The following is a 15,806-nucleotide window of genomic DNA, read 5'->3' as shown; positions in this document are numbered from 1 at the left end:
TCATTTAAGAAAGGGGCCAGTACATAATAGACACCCAGTATTTGTAGAATGGGTGAATGATAGGGGATCTAAGATAAGTTTGAAAATGTTTCTCGAACTCCAGAAGCTATTGAGAATTATCCTACACAGATAAAGAGGAGGAAAATTTAACTTCAAAAGTCCTGAAATTCTCATGAGTAAAGCTAGAGCTTGTGAAAATTATAAACAGATACATTTTAGCACAATATAAGAAATAAATTTCTACCAATCATATACATCCCCTAATGGAGCTGATTATTTCACAAACTGACTACAGGTGTTCAAGAAAAGGCTGCTATAATATATGTTACAGAATTTTGGTGATGTTATCTCATCATCTTCTGGCTTTCATTTTTCTTTTTTTTAATCAATATTTTTTAATATGATGTTGTGGGGTACAGTTAAGGGTTAGGTATACAATTACGTGTCATTCAGGCATCCTCTTGATAAGAGGTGTTTCCCCATCCCCAGACAGATGTTTGCTACTGTTAATCCCATCTCCCTCCCCCCCCCATAGTTTCCCAGTACTGTCAGTCATTTTCTTATAGTATTACATTGGATGTTCAAGGTCCATTATATGAGTGAGAACATGTGATACTCGGATCTTTGTTTCTGTGAGAGGTCACTCAGTATTATAGACTCTAGTTCCATCCAGGTTGCTGCGAAATTCATGATTTTGTTCTTTTTTAAGAAGTTGGCCATCAGCCTTTGTTGCACCTTTGAAGGTAAATTTGCGTTTTCAAACTTTGACTAGTTTTAAGATTTTCCCTTTGTGTTTGTTTTTTAAATGACTTTACTATGTTCTATATAGATGTAGTTTTCTTTGTTACTTATTATTATTGTAGTTTATAGTAATTGGAAATGTGACTTGATTTTTGGATCATTTTTTAAAAATTTCAGTCGACATCTCTTCAGATATTCTTCTCCCCATTTTCTCTTTTCTTCTGTTTTTAGACTTCAGATGCATGTGTGGTAGACCTTTTCATCATGTTCCCCTATTCTCCTATTTTTGATGCTATTCTCTTCTTGTATTATTCTAGGTATTTTCTTCTGGCCTATCTTCCAGTTCACTAATTGTCTCTTTGGCTGTGGTTAATTTGATGTTACACTATTTAGCTCTTAATTTCAGTTACTTTGTTGTTTAGTTCAATTGTTTTTATTTGATTTTTTCATAGTGTCAGTTCTCTGCTTAAATTATCCATTTTGTAATCCAACTTCTTTAACATATTAGTCATAGTTATTCAACATTTATTCCTGATAAACTCCAACATCTTAGCTCACTTGTGAGTCTATTTCTGTGATCTGCTTCTTTATGTACTTCTTAGTTAATCTTTTTTTGCCTGCCAGGTTTTTTAATTGAATTCTATAAATAATAATATAAAATGTCTGATGTAGTTTTGTCTAAATGGGGAGGCATATAAAAAATTACAGTGATAATTTAGAACTATAAGACATGTTATCTTTCTCAGAAAGAATTTTATTTTGCTTGTGACAACAGTCATAATATAGGTAGATTACTTACTTAATCACCTTAAAAAGAGACCCAGAGAAAGAACACTGACATAAATCAATAAAAAGTTAAAAAGACAAACCATCTGATTGAAAAGAAGGATTAAGGTAAATAGACAATTTACATAAAAGGACCTAAACATAGCCAATAAACCTATTCAAAAGTGCTCAATCTCACTGCATTAAAACATTTGAAAAACAAAATAAGAGCATTTTTCATCTTTTGACTAGTGGGAAGATGAAGCAATGCAAATTATATGGAGAGCAATTTAACATTATTTATCATACTTTGAAATATGCATACCATTTCACTTCTAGGAGTTTCTTCTACAAAAATATTAACACTTAGGCAAAAAGAAATATACTAAAACATTATTTCTAACTGTATAAAATTGGAAATTTCCTAAATGTCCCTAAGTAAAGGAATGGTTAATTAAATATTTGTGAATACACTAAATAGTATACTATATATCTATCAAAAAGTACAAGGCAGTCCTATACCTAATACCATAGACTATATATCAATTAGTGAGAAAGCAAGTTATTAAAATTTTATACTATAATGTCTGAAAAAAACTCTACTGTTGTGAATGATTAAGTATCTATTAAGTGTTTGTATTTGTGTAAGGGACTTATTATGTGAGCTGAATTCAGTGACCAACAGAAAACGGCTGTGTGTTTGTTACCATGTTTCCCTCCCATCCCTCCCCATTTAGACAAAACTACATCAGACAAATTCCAAACTTCCTTCTTTTTATTTCTTTTGAGTCATGGTCTCACTGTTGCCTAGGCTAGAAAGCAGTGACACAAGGCTCACCACAGCCTCAACATCCCACCTCAGTCTCCCAAGTAGCTGAGACGACAGGCATGCACCACCATGCCTGGCTTCAAACTTTTTTTCTGATCACTTGTTGGTATTAAGAAACCTAGCTTCAATTTCACATCCAATTTAAAACTTATTCCCTCTTGCCAGCACAGGTCTAACAAAGGGGCAGGGAATGGATGTCTTTTCTTTCACTCTTCCTTCCTTTCCTCTTACCCTTGCCGAATGAAAGGGTCAAGTCATAAAAAGGATATGTCAAAGGAAAAGAGCCAGATGTTTTATTTGACTAGGGATATGATAATCCTGGTATTCTTTTCATGCCCTCTGTTATGACAGGCTTCTAAATTCTTGCTCGTTCGTTGAGGAATATTTGTAAGTTCTTTGGAAACTTGTATTGGAAACTTCAGCATAACTCAAGGGAGTCACTCTTCACCTGCAACTTCCCATAGTAGTTCACTCAGCAACCTCATACTTCTAGGCCCTGCACCCTAACAAGGCACATGATTCCATCAAGCTGGCTCAAGTTCAGTGTTTCTCCATGCCCAAAGCTGTACATTCTTTCTCCACCATGTACAATTTGCCAAACTGTTGAACTTTCCCAGGCTGTGCCATCCCAGGCAACCCTAGCCAGTCCCTTGCCCTCAGACTTCTCCTGGGAGAAAAGAGTCACCAGTATACTCCAAACTCCTGCAGACATACGCAAGGTTCTCCTAAGAACTCCCAGCCTCACTCCACCTCGGTGTCAGGGTAGAGACAGGCCTACAGTACCCCAGCCAGCCCAGCAGGTATTCAGCCATAGGCAATAGAGGCACAGGCATGAGCCATTCTTGAAGTCCCCTACTGGTTCTGAAATAGAGAAGGAGGAAAAGAGCCAAAGATCTCTCTATTCCTACAAATTCCCTTCAAATTATTTTATTTCAAATTGATTTCTAGTCTACTTTTGCTAGGTTGTTAATGGTTGATGTCACTGGTCTTAGTTTACTTTGTTTTAGTAAATCCCATGGGGGGTATTTTGTGGCTCTCTTTAGAATATGGGGGTCCTCATCACCTATCGTCTTTAGCTTTAGTGTATTAGCTGCAAATCTAAAACTATAAGAAATATCCCACTTAGTACCCTGTCACATCTATACCACACACAATCTCTCATGCACACACAAAAGACACACATACACACATATAGCTTGTTGAGTGGAACAGGATCTAGGATACCCACAAATATTAACACATATGACCTCTGCAGTGGGATTGGGGAACAGTGTGAAGGGCAGCTTTCACTTTTTTACTCTATTTCTGTATTATTATATTTGCTTATAATAAGAATGTAATCCTTTTGTAATTAAGAAAACAATAAAAGAGTAATTGTAGAAATAATAATAAGATACTGATAATAGCTAGCATTTTAAAATCTCAAAGTACCAGCCTGTATTAGATGCTTTATTAACATAATCTATTTTAATCCTCTCCACAGCCCCATAGCTATACCCTTTTGATAGATGAGGATACTGAAATTCTTTGGTCAACTTAGTTAACCTGTTCTAATCTGTGTTGGGCTCATAAACCGAGGAAGTGTGTCTCTAGAAATTCATGACAATTCTTCTAGTATGTCCTCATCCTTTGTAGCATTTAGCCAGGTAACAGGCAGAGAAACATTCAGTGTTGTTGACTTGACTACAGGCTGTGAACTGCCTCTTTGCATCTGTTGCACCCAGCATGGTGTCCTGTGTAGATATTTATAAGATGTTCAATAAATGCTGTTGGATGGATCGAAAGATCAAGTAATTTATCATTCAAACAAGGACACTTCTGATAGTGCAAGTGGGTGCTACTCCTAGTTGCACAGGCATGACGTGAAAAATCAGGATTGTTTTGGGCAAGGAAGTTGGTATGGTCATCCTGTTAGAAGAAAGGGAGGGAAAGAGGGAGGAAGGAAGGATAAATGAGAAGAATATATCCTTGTTGTTTTATGATCCTGCAAATCTTTGAGTAGTGAATTGTTCCTCCACAATTAAGGGCAAGAATATCTTGAAAATAAAATAGACCTGGGAGAGGTGGTCTGTCTGTATAAACAAGTTTCAGTTTTTAGAAATTAGAAATTTAAAGTCTTATCGTATAAGAGGGGAAGGATGGAAAGCAATCGGGAAGGAAGAGAAAGTGGAAAGAGGAGTCTGAAAGTTTTGAAAAAAAATCTGTTTATTTTCAACTCTTGACATACAGTGACTGTGTTAGAAGATCCAATGGTGCATCCAAGAACAAATGCCCTAGGAACAAAGTTTTCTATAACAATTTGTCAGGGCAGGGAAGAGAACTGGGAGAAGAGCAGATCTTCTCTGTTGAAGATTGTGCTGGAAGAGACTCAGAGGCAGCAGAGTTGCCATTTCACTCCAGGGTCCAGCTGAGGCTCACTTAATTCTGTTCTCTGGACTGAGAGAGGTGCCGGGTGAGGAAGAAGAGTCAGAGTTGGGGAGTCAGAGTGAAGCCTGGAACAAGCTACTTGGGCAAGTGGTGCTTCACTTTCCTCATCTGTCCTCTTGGAATGAAAATAGCTACTTGACAGAGGAAAAATACATAGCAGTACACACCTCCCTTATCATGGTCTCTGGTTTTAAAACAACGACCCACCTGTTCTGAGGGAGAGCAAGCAGCCTAGGACTCGAGCTCAACCGGTTAATGCTGTTTCTCCATCAAGTTGCCATTGTCCCGTAGGTCACATCATGGGCTGAAATACGGCTTCATCTTGCTGAGAACATGGCTGTCCATCCCTCTATTTACTCTCCTCTTCTGAGAGGACTTCCCTCTTAAGATCAGTCTTAGGCTTCATTCTGTGGGACTCAGAACTTCACCAAGAGATAGACTGAGTGTCTAAGGTTGGGCATCCCTGGAGGTAGCCAGGTTCACAGCACAAGGTAGGGTAAATGTGTGTGTATACGTGTGTGTGTGCATATGTGCATGTGTGTGCACAGGCATGTTTATGTCTGTTGTGTGACTGCATCTTTAGAGGCAAGTAAAGGAAGGAGATAAAAGGAACTGAGGCCACTGATGAACCACAGACTGTCTCCCAAGCATGCAGAACCCTGGCATATGGAATATTCACTTATCCTCAACATTCAGGAAGGAGAGAACTAACTCACGGACACACTGTATTATAACTCTAGATTTTTTCATGGCATTTTATGTTATTAAACCTTAATGAGAAAAGCCTGTGCAGAAGAGGAGTCTAGCTTATTAAGCTCATTTTTTGCTCTATTTTTCTTTTTCTAAAGAGATTCAGATTCAAAGCCTGTACAACAAAGAAGTGTTCATTCCCTTTTATGGAGTAATATGTTTGTTTTGTTTACTTTAAATGGGGCTTAAATTAGGCCTCAGAAGAAGGGAATTCATTAAAATCTTGATCTGTGACGTTGGCAAGTTGCCATCTGAAAGGCCTGTATTACTTCTCTCGATAGGGTTCAAAAGATAAAGAACAAAAGCCAAAAATAAAATGATGACTTTACTCAGTGTGCCAATTTACAATGTTTTCATCAGAACAAAATTATAAAATTAGAAAGATAAAGAAGAAAGGGATTGATTCTTGATAGGTAGATTTTTCTCCAGTTAAAATATATATAGACATTGTTGAGTATACTGTGTGTATTTCCTTCTAATATTTTTTAATGAAAATATGAAGATATGCAAACCATGAACACACATGCATGTTGTAAAATCAGTATCACACATTATGTATAAATATATATCTTGCTCTTTTCCATTTAATCTTGTATTGTTATCATTGCTTCTGCTATTGATTATTATTTGAAAACAAGATTTTTTTAATGGTTACATAATATCCCATCATAGATTGGACATCAGTCATCATTAATTTAAGAATTCCCTATTTGTATCTGTAGAGATTGTGTCCAATGAATCACCATTTTAAGTAATGTGTGAGAAGTAGCCATTGTTCAAATATAAATTTTGGACCAACTATCTCTTTAAACTCTTAGACTTGGAATTTTTACACTCAAAGAAGTGTTCATTTTAAAGCTTTTAAGACTCCCATAATGAATTTTTTTCTTTTTTTTTTTTTTGAGTTGGAGTCTCACTCAGTCGCCCAGACTGGAGTGCAGTGGCCGCTCCGGCCACCGCAGCCTCGCCTGCTGGGCTCTGGCAATCCTTCCGCCTCAGTCTTCCAAGTAGCTGGAATTACAGGCATGCGCTACCATGCCCGGTTGATTTTTTGATTTATTGTAGAGATGAGGTCTCGCTGCCCAGGCGGGTCTGGAACCCGCGGGCTCCGGCAATCCACTCACCTCAGCCTCCCAAAGGCGTGGGATTACAGGCTGAGCCACCGAGCCCGGCTGAATTTTTTTCTTTTTAATGTACGCTAATACGACTTTCATTTTGTTTATGTGCAAATATGTTTCCCAGTCTGTCATACGTCTTTTAATTTTGTTTTTGGTGTTGGTGGCAAAATGCTTACATTTTTACAGTCAGATATAACAATCTTTTTATTTATGACCTCTCTCTTGTTGCTTTTGGGCCTAAAAGTCCTCATCTATCCCTAATTAGTTCACTATCTGCCAGTGCTTTCTTCTACTTTTTAATTTTTTTCTTTTATGCCTAGCTGCATGAAACGTATCTCCTGGGAAGTGTAAAATAAGAATCTAACTTGAATTTTCAAATATGTAATTACTTCAATATTAGTTTTCGGATATTCCCTTTCCTGTTGTTTGTAAATTTTCTTTTATCACACAGTTAACTTATTTACTATTCCACAGTTCTTCATTCTGTTCCATTTATTTCCCCTATTGCTTTTTATAGCTTACCTAAAAGTAAAAGTAGTTGGGTAATTTGTTTTGATATCTGATGATTCACATCCATTTTGATATTTTTCCTGCATTTTCTTAACTATGTCTTTGTGTTTGTTTTTTCAGATGAAATTCAGAATCAATTTGACAAGCTCAATTTAATGTCCTACTGAAATTATGTTAAACCTATAAATTTGTTTGGGAAATGTTGTTTTCAATAACTTAGTGCTTGAAACATCAGTTTCTTTTTTTTTTTGAGTTGGAGTCTCACTCTGTCTCCCAGACTGGCGACTGGAGTGTAATGGCCGCTCCCGGCCACCGCAGCCTCGACCTGCTGGGCTCCGGCGATCCTTCCACCTCAGCCTTCCAAGTAGCCGGAATTACAGGCATGCGCTGCCACGCCCGGCTGATTTTTTGATTTATTGTAGAGATGAGGTCTCGCTGCCCAGGCGGGTCTCGAACCCACGGGCTCAGGCAATCCACTCACCTCAGCCTCCCAAAGGCACAGGATTACAGGCTAAGCCACCGAGCCCGGCTGGAACATCAGTTTCTAAAGCAAGAATTCAAATCTGCTGTTTGCTATTTTCCAGTTATGTGACCTTGGGCAGATAACCCCCTTAGCTTCAATTTCCTTCACTAGACTGTAATTTCTATCAGGGCAGTGTCATGGTCTCTTTTCATGGTGTGTCTCCAGTGTGGCACAAAATGGGCACTCAAAAATGCATGTCTGTTAAGAATGAGTAAATTATTGAATGACTCTTTACCTACAATCCATCCAAAACTATTATGAGGATAATAATTTTTAGGTTCTAGATTATGATAGCTAAAAATGTAAAATGCCTAGCATAGTGACGGGTATATGTTTAGTGCTCGATACACGGTTACTGTCATTGTTAGGTTGGTGGATCTGTGCCACTTTGGCGGCACAGAATAAAGCAAAAAATTGCATAGAAGGTAGAGAGGAAGAAAAATGTTTATTTCCACTTTCCATAGACAGAAAGAGGCTGCACACTCAAAGGCAAGCATGGCAGCGAATGCTTGAGCCTGAAAGCTTTTACAGCTTCTTTTAGCTGGAGGGGACAGCCAGGCATTCACAGGAGCTGACAGTCATGGTGATGGGGTCTGTTTCCCATATCTCTGACAATTAGATAGGTGGATGGGTCAGTCACAAGCACATAGACAAAGGTGGGCCAGCAGCTACATGGGTGAGTCAGTCACAGGTGGTTAATCACATAGAAGAGAAGGGCTGGGCAGGTAGCTCAAGGATAAATTCTTGGGAGATGTTAACTTACTGTCTTGTGACTTGCCCAGGGACCCCAAGGATTACTATAGTGTATGAGCTCAAGGAGACCAGAGAGACTCTATTTTGGGCTCTAACCTTTCAGTTATATTTGTAATATTCAGTCTTCTTGATGCTGGGTGGGGTGCAGCGCAAAACTCATGGATTCTTTGGCTTAACCCTACAATGAATTTTAGAGTGGCCAGAAAAGTTTTAAAATGAAAATTAGTAGAGAAAGAAGAGGGGGACAATAGAGAGACATGGCAGAGCTGGCATGAGGGAGAGAAACCACACTGTTTGCTTTTTACAATAGGCCTGATATATCTTCACAGTGACTAATATGCTAAGGAGGGTGGCGCTCAGGCAACTGCCACTCTCACATCTCTCCACTTCTGATGGGAGAAGTGGGAGGAGGAATGGTCTTTTCCAGACCACATTGTTTTTTGCAGGAGACCTACCAGATGTTTCCAATTCACAAGTTTGTGAGCTAAAGGGTGGTTTTATGACCATTTCTATGGCTTTGGTTAGTTGAAGGTGTGGTATTGGCCTTCTGCCTTCTATGGGGATCCTGAGAGATTTTGTGATTATTATGCTAAACCATGAATTGAAAGGTTGGACTGTCCTATTCTTATATCTGTTGGGATTTTCTTTTGATTTATTGAGGGGGTGGGGTAGGCTGCCAGCTTGGCCTGCAGTAAAAAATAATATATAATAAATATCTGAACACTTTCTAAAACTTGCCTACAGGAAATTTATCCATCTATGTCTAACCTGTGCTAGCTACTCTGCCTCATTCTTATCCAGAAATATGAAATGCCTCTCAATGTATTCACATTCTCTTTTGTATGTATCAGTACTTTTCTATCATCGATACTGCACATTTTTCCTTATGCTTATCCCTAGGTATTTGGTATGCTATTTTAAGAAAAAGGTATTTCGATTATATCTTCTCATTACCTATTTACAAAATGGCTGAAACCCCAAACTCATAGGTGTCAACTACTTCTTTATTCCAAAGTGAGGTGACCTCTACTTTCCAGAACTAGCAAGGGAGACAACTGAAAATCATGTCAATGGTGCTTTTCCTTTTACCCTCTCAAGCATCTACAAAGGTTACAACTAGAGAGGTGAGGAGAGTTTGTAAACTAGAGACATTTACAAGAGACAGGAGTGAGCATGCTGCATCCGAGCCACTGTCCCCTCCCTCCTGCACACAACACATGTGTACCCAGGGGAAGCGTGTAGGAGACTTTCTTCTCTACTCAAGTCAAGTTAAAGTGGTTGTACTGGGGCCACTCAGAGAACCGGTGTGGCGTGTGCCCTGGAACTGGGGACACAGTGGTGTGGAATCCCATTCGTGCCTGAGGCATTTGCAGAATGAGAGGCCGAGGAAGCAGCTTCAGGCAGAGAGGAGATCCTATTGTTGAGAATAAACTGCCTCCCACCAACATCAGATTTAAGAAACCTGTTCCTCCTGAGGCTGAGTAAGAAACAGTGGAACTCTCTGGCAACACCAGAAGACTTGATCAGATAGATGCTGGAGGTGGACAGCCCAGTAATGAGGCGCCGAGGGAAGAGTTGTTCGGGAGTACATATACCAGGTCAGGAAACTCACAAAACGCTCTGAGAGAGAGTCCCTCTTGAAACATCTCTGAGCCCAGAGAGTGACATATACAATGTCAATCAAATAAGACATTGCAACCCATTGACTCTCCTCCTCTCCTTCTCCATCCTGGGCCCATGTTGACTCTGGAAGGGTGACAATGACATTATTAGCAAGCAGATAGAAGAATAGAAGCACGTGCCCAAAGCTAGAAGATGGGAGCTTTAACTCCAGTTGAGGTTTGGACTTTGAATTGGGCTGATAATGTTTAGAGGACTAAAGTGACCCAAAGACTTTCCAGTTATCTAGAGAAGGCTAAAACATCATGGGTTCCACCCCGGAATTTATTCAAAAGAGCAGGAAAGAATAAGCATTCCAAAATGAGTGTGCAGATTAAAGTTGTTTTCTGTTATATCCTTCAAATCCTGATGTTCAACATCATGGTTACATTTGTTTAAATTTTAGTATTTTTATATTAATAAGAAAAGACATCATGAAGAGGGTTAAGCAGGTTAGGAAAGTGAAGTTCAATTAATTAGTCATTGAGAGTTTACATAGCCATAGATATTTGTAAAAGTGCCCAAAGATCAAGCCAGTAACCCTAGGCATGGATCTGTAAGTTTATCTGATCCATTGCTCTGTCTGTAGACCAATTTACAACTATGCTGTTTGTGTCAGATGAAAATTCCCTGTTTAAGACACCTGTAAATGAGCTTAAATTAAATTAAATCAAATGGTTTCTGAGCAGGTCGGTCCTTTGCCATTGAGAAGGCCTAACCCAAATAGTGGGCATTAATTATCAGGCCATAAAACTCATGGACACAAAAACATCACTTTGTAAGATTTTTCTCCAACTCAACTTCGTATCTTACCAGAGTCTTCACACTGTCCGATGCAGAAAACAATCCATTCAATCCAGATAAAGTTAATCAATTAGTTCATTTTTTTTCCCCCAGGAACATCAGTCTAAGATGTATTCAATGTTCTGTCCACCTACTCCCTGAAAGGACAGAGTCCAAAATGGAGTTTCTCTGGTCACTGACCTTGAGCAGACCTGGTCATGTACTTAGGCCAATGTGGCATACACAGATATAACAACCAGTTTTCTGTCCTCCAGGTGAGTTTCATTCTACTCATTCACAAGATGCTAAGATTAACATCTCCCAAGAATTTGTCTTTCACCAACCCAGCCCAGCTCTTCTTAGATTATTATCTTTGTCCCAGCGATTGGCCTAGACTTTCTCATCTATGTGACCAACCACGTGTGACTCACCACCCCCACCTATCTGGTGGTCAGACATATGAGAAAACAAACCATCACTTTGCAACCAGCTTTCTTTGTTATCACACCCAAGAATGCTTGCCTGCTCCCCTAAAATAAAGCCTTATAAGCCTCCAGCCCTGAACACATGGGGTCAAACATTCCTCAAGCGTCTGGCCCTTTCTCCAGTCTTGGAGCAATGGAGCCACCCTCTCTCTGGTCTACTATCTGAATAAACTCTCTTTTTCCTTATCTACCTTCTGTGCAATTCTTTGCACAACCATGGCAACTCAGCTCACTGACCTAACACCCCAAAAGTAGCATCAAACTTTGTAGGAGTTTTGGTGGGATAGGGTATCTGGTCTGCAGCTTTCCTCCTATATCTGATGGCATCTACTGGGATGTAATTCATACTGAATAAACCGTGGTCATTACCTTGGGTCCCTTCTATATCTGACCGCATATCCTCTGTCCTGCCTGGCCATCTACTGGCAGACCCATAGGGGTCATCCTTCTTGCTTGCAAGGCCAGGTCCCTCTTAGGTAAGCAAGTAATCTGTCAGTCACTCTATGTCTGTCTAAAAGGCATGTAGAACTTTTGGTTATTGCCCTTGCCTCTCAGTTGTCACAAGAGCCCACTTGGTGGGGAGGATGCTATCTCAAGCCCTCTTTGCCTAGCCCTGCTATATGTCACCCTCCAAAACAGGAGTAGGAGACTTCTCTAAAGCCTTGCCACACTCGCAGGTTTCATCTGGGCAGCAAGATATAGAGTTCTTCTTCTTGAAACCCCTGCCTGTCTGGGCACTGGTCTGCTATCAGCTATCCCTCCCAGGTTTATTCACAGGCCAGGGGAAGAGACCAGGCTCATCTGTGGGACTGACTAGCAGCTAAACTTCCTTATCCTTCTCTAAAACTTCTCTTTACCCAGGTTGTCACTCCCCACACCCCTACTCCCCAATATGTACAGGGAATTAGCTGTATGCCTGGCTTCCTTCAAGTTTTAGCCTTTGAAATTAAAAGAAAAAAAAACAAACAATGCATCTCTTGCCTCTCCTGCAAAAAATAAAAGCTTTAGATTTTGAAATGAATGCCGCTGCTCTGAGTTTCAAGGGTCCATTTGGAATTCCAATAAAAGAAAGAAAAGGAATTTGCCTCTATTCTTTCTAAGTTCTTTATGTCTCCCTTCAGTGAATGCTCTCTCAGGCAATTCATGCTACTCAGTCAGTGGAAATGAAGCATGGTGTGAAAGAAGGAACCAAACTTCATTTAATATTTCCAAATTTTAATCTGTAATACTTATGTTTCAAATCTCCAGATATCTAACAAAAGTTATCACATGTATACCCACTTCCTTGCTATTAAAAGCCAACAAGAAGGAAGCCAGCCATTCTAGTTTCCTGAGCCCAAGGGTGAGAAAAGAGACAATCTATAACAGACATATACATACCCATTAATTGCCAAAAAAGTGTACTTCAAAGCAAACTGAGTTGACAGAGGTCAGCTATAAGAGATTTCTTCCAGATCTCTGTTCGCCTACATCAGAAGTATCCCTGGAAACAAAGATAGCAGTCTTCCCCAAAGAGAATTATTGATGGCTCAGAACCAGCTTTGAGTAAGCAGAAGATTACTTGTTTACAAGCAGTTTTAATTTTATAAATGTGACAATGTGAGATGAATGATAAAGAAATTCTCTCCCCATGACCCCTACATATTGGACAGTGAACACATTTTTAACTTTGTAACAAACAAAGATTAATATGTCTCCCACCTGAAATGACATTGGAATTGTCAGAAAAGTGAACTGGGGAGTGCGAGGTCCCGCCTCCGTTCATTAATCAATTTGAGGTGTCTTAATTAAATTCTCCTCTGATCCTCAAGAAGGTAAAGAGGGACTATAAGGAAGAACTTGAACGAAATTCTCCAACAAACACAACTGTAATGTAAATAGAGGGAAATAATCTCTGGATCTTTCTCAGATAAAAAAGAAAAATGGAACTGTTTCCTATCATGCATTTCTCTATTTGAGGGGCTAACATGTAGAAAAGAAATTAGATTTGTTTGGAGCTCTTCCTCCAGAAGACAGAATTAGTCTTAAATTTCAGGGAGGAAGATTCAAAAACAACATAATCGTACCCTCACTTCTCCCTAGTCACATTAGCATCTTTCAAGCAGGGAGAGAATCAAGGAGAGAATAAGCAGAGAGAGGTTGATGCACTGCTGAGGCACAGGCTACCATTGCGGTGGCTTGACATCACAGCCCCAGTAGAATCACTGGCCCCTAAATTATCCTGCCCTCTTTCTTCCCTGGCAGACCCTGGGAGGGGTGGTGTTCGCCCATTCACTTCTTGCTGCTTACTTGCCATTCTGTCATGTTATGGCTTCAGTTTGCCACGTGATGGCCTCTACCATCAGGGCTTCTTTTATGCCCCTCTGCTGCATTCCTTGTGGCTGTCATTGCCCTAGCTTGATGGGGAAAGGGTCTCTCCCCCGCAATACTATAACTTCTTTACAGGCAACCCCAAAGAGGTACCTGAATCTTGTCATTTTCATTCATTCATGCAACGTGTATTCAACAAATAGTAAATTAGCAACTACAACATATCAGACGCTGGGCTTGAAAATGAAGCCACAGTGGAGAACAAGGCAATGATGGTCACAGACTTCGTGGAGCACATAATCTAGCACTGTTTTTATTCCCCTTTCCACTAAACTTCATATAAGCGCCTCAGGTGCAGAGAAACAAGTGATGGCACTTCCTGGGCAGATGTTAAAAAGTGTTCATTCCCACCCGCCATCTTGGGGCTGTCTCATCTCTCCACCTCAGAGTGAATTTCCCGCTCACACAGACACTGTTCCCCAGTGCCTTTTTCTATGACCTTTCTCAAGAGGTTTTCCATGTCACAGAAACTAGCTCTCCATTGTGTTTCTCACCATTTTCTCCAAGATGGCTAGAGGGTCATTATGAAAATAGAATTCCTTCAGCCCTAGTGGGCCAGAGTTGCATTAATCTATGTGAAGGGATATGAATGAATATTCAGTCTTAAGAGCTGAATATTTAGATTATTTTTGAAAAACTGGCCAAGCACAGTGGCTCACATCTGTAATCCAAGCACTTTGAGAGGCTGACGCAGGAGGATTGCTTGAGGCCAGGAGTTTGAGACCAACCTGAGTAACACAGTGAGAGCCTGTCTCTATTTTTAAAAAGGAAAGAAAAAGAAATTATAGGCAGTGAATGGTTGAAGTTAATTGTTGAAATAATAAATAGAGGATGCATTTTGGATGTTTCACATACTTTTCCTCAGAGCTTAAATAGTAAGGAACCCATTAGTGATTTTAAAAAAGTGTAACATCAGTATTATACTTCTCATCCTGCACAATTTACTTGCAGGGAGCTTTGAAAATGAGACTATTTAACAGAATCGGGGTGAACTATAGGGGTTCTCTGGCTTAAGGAGACAAGGTATTCAATTAATTTCTTTACCCTTTTTCTTCGGGATAATTCTGTTATCCTTTCCTAAAATCCTGCGTCACAGGGACAACCTGCATTCACTTTCTGCTTAGGGGGTTTTCTGGTCAAAATAGAGCAAGCCAGAACCATAAATTTACCTTGACCATACTCTATTCATGCTGGAAAGGACATTTGTGTTTCTGAGCATCTTCTATGGGATAAGGAGGTTGGAACATCTGATCTCAAGTTGGGAAGGGGGGTTTTTCAACTGCTGATTAACCAGAACAAATAACGAACCACTCCATCACCAAATGAGACCCCTGATGACAAATACTTCTGAAAAGAGGTCAAATTAGGCTCATGCCCTTTTTACACATTATGAGATATGGATTTATGATGAGGAGAGCATGTTTGCAGAACCAGGAGGGAGTTCAGAAGGATGTTGCAATGTGGACAGGGCAGGGCCTGAATAATTATAAACCTTTGTAAAGGTTTAATCCTCTAAGCTGTCATGGACTTGCCTACTCCCATTCTGAAAGCATGCTTATGAGGTCGGTAAAATTGACTAAATAGATAGAGCCATGTCATCCATGGACTTCAGAGGAGTAGCAGCTGTGAACAGGACGCCCTCATAATGACAACAAAAGAGAGTGCTGGCTTGACTGTCTTGAACGCATAGGTGTAAAACTGATGCCTAGAAAGTAGAGTCATTGTATTGACTAATAACAGATGCATCTAAGTGGGAGAAATGATGGAATGCACCCAAGAATTATGAGAGTTTGACAGCAAAATCAATGCGGAAATATGATGTGGAAAATTTTCCTGAACAAAGAAAAAGATAACTTGATCCCAGCCTAATAGATACTAACCCACCTAAAGAAAGACTATGACAACAGAAGAGAATTGCTTAGCCCCAAAAGTGTAGAAAAAGAGACAAAATGTGACATTGTGTGCTCAGTACTTCTGAGGGAGAAGACATTACAAATCTGGGAAATTCACCATAGCCTGCATGCAATATCCTTCAAGAGGCCATATAGTATATTGATTAAGAACGTATCTAGGATAGTCAAATTAACTTGATT

Source organism: Carlito syrichta, unplaced genomic scaffold (assembly GCF_000164805.1).
Source record: "Carlito syrichta isolate Samal-C Ts95f unplaced genomic scaffold, Tarsius_syrichta-2.0.1 Scaffold316465, whole genome shotgun sequence".
Lineage (NCBI taxonomy): Eukaryota > Metazoa > Chordata > Mammalia > Primates > Tarsiidae > Carlito > Carlito syrichta.
The sequence above is the reverse complement of the archived record's forward strand: the minus strand, read 5'-3'. Positions refer to the sequence as shown.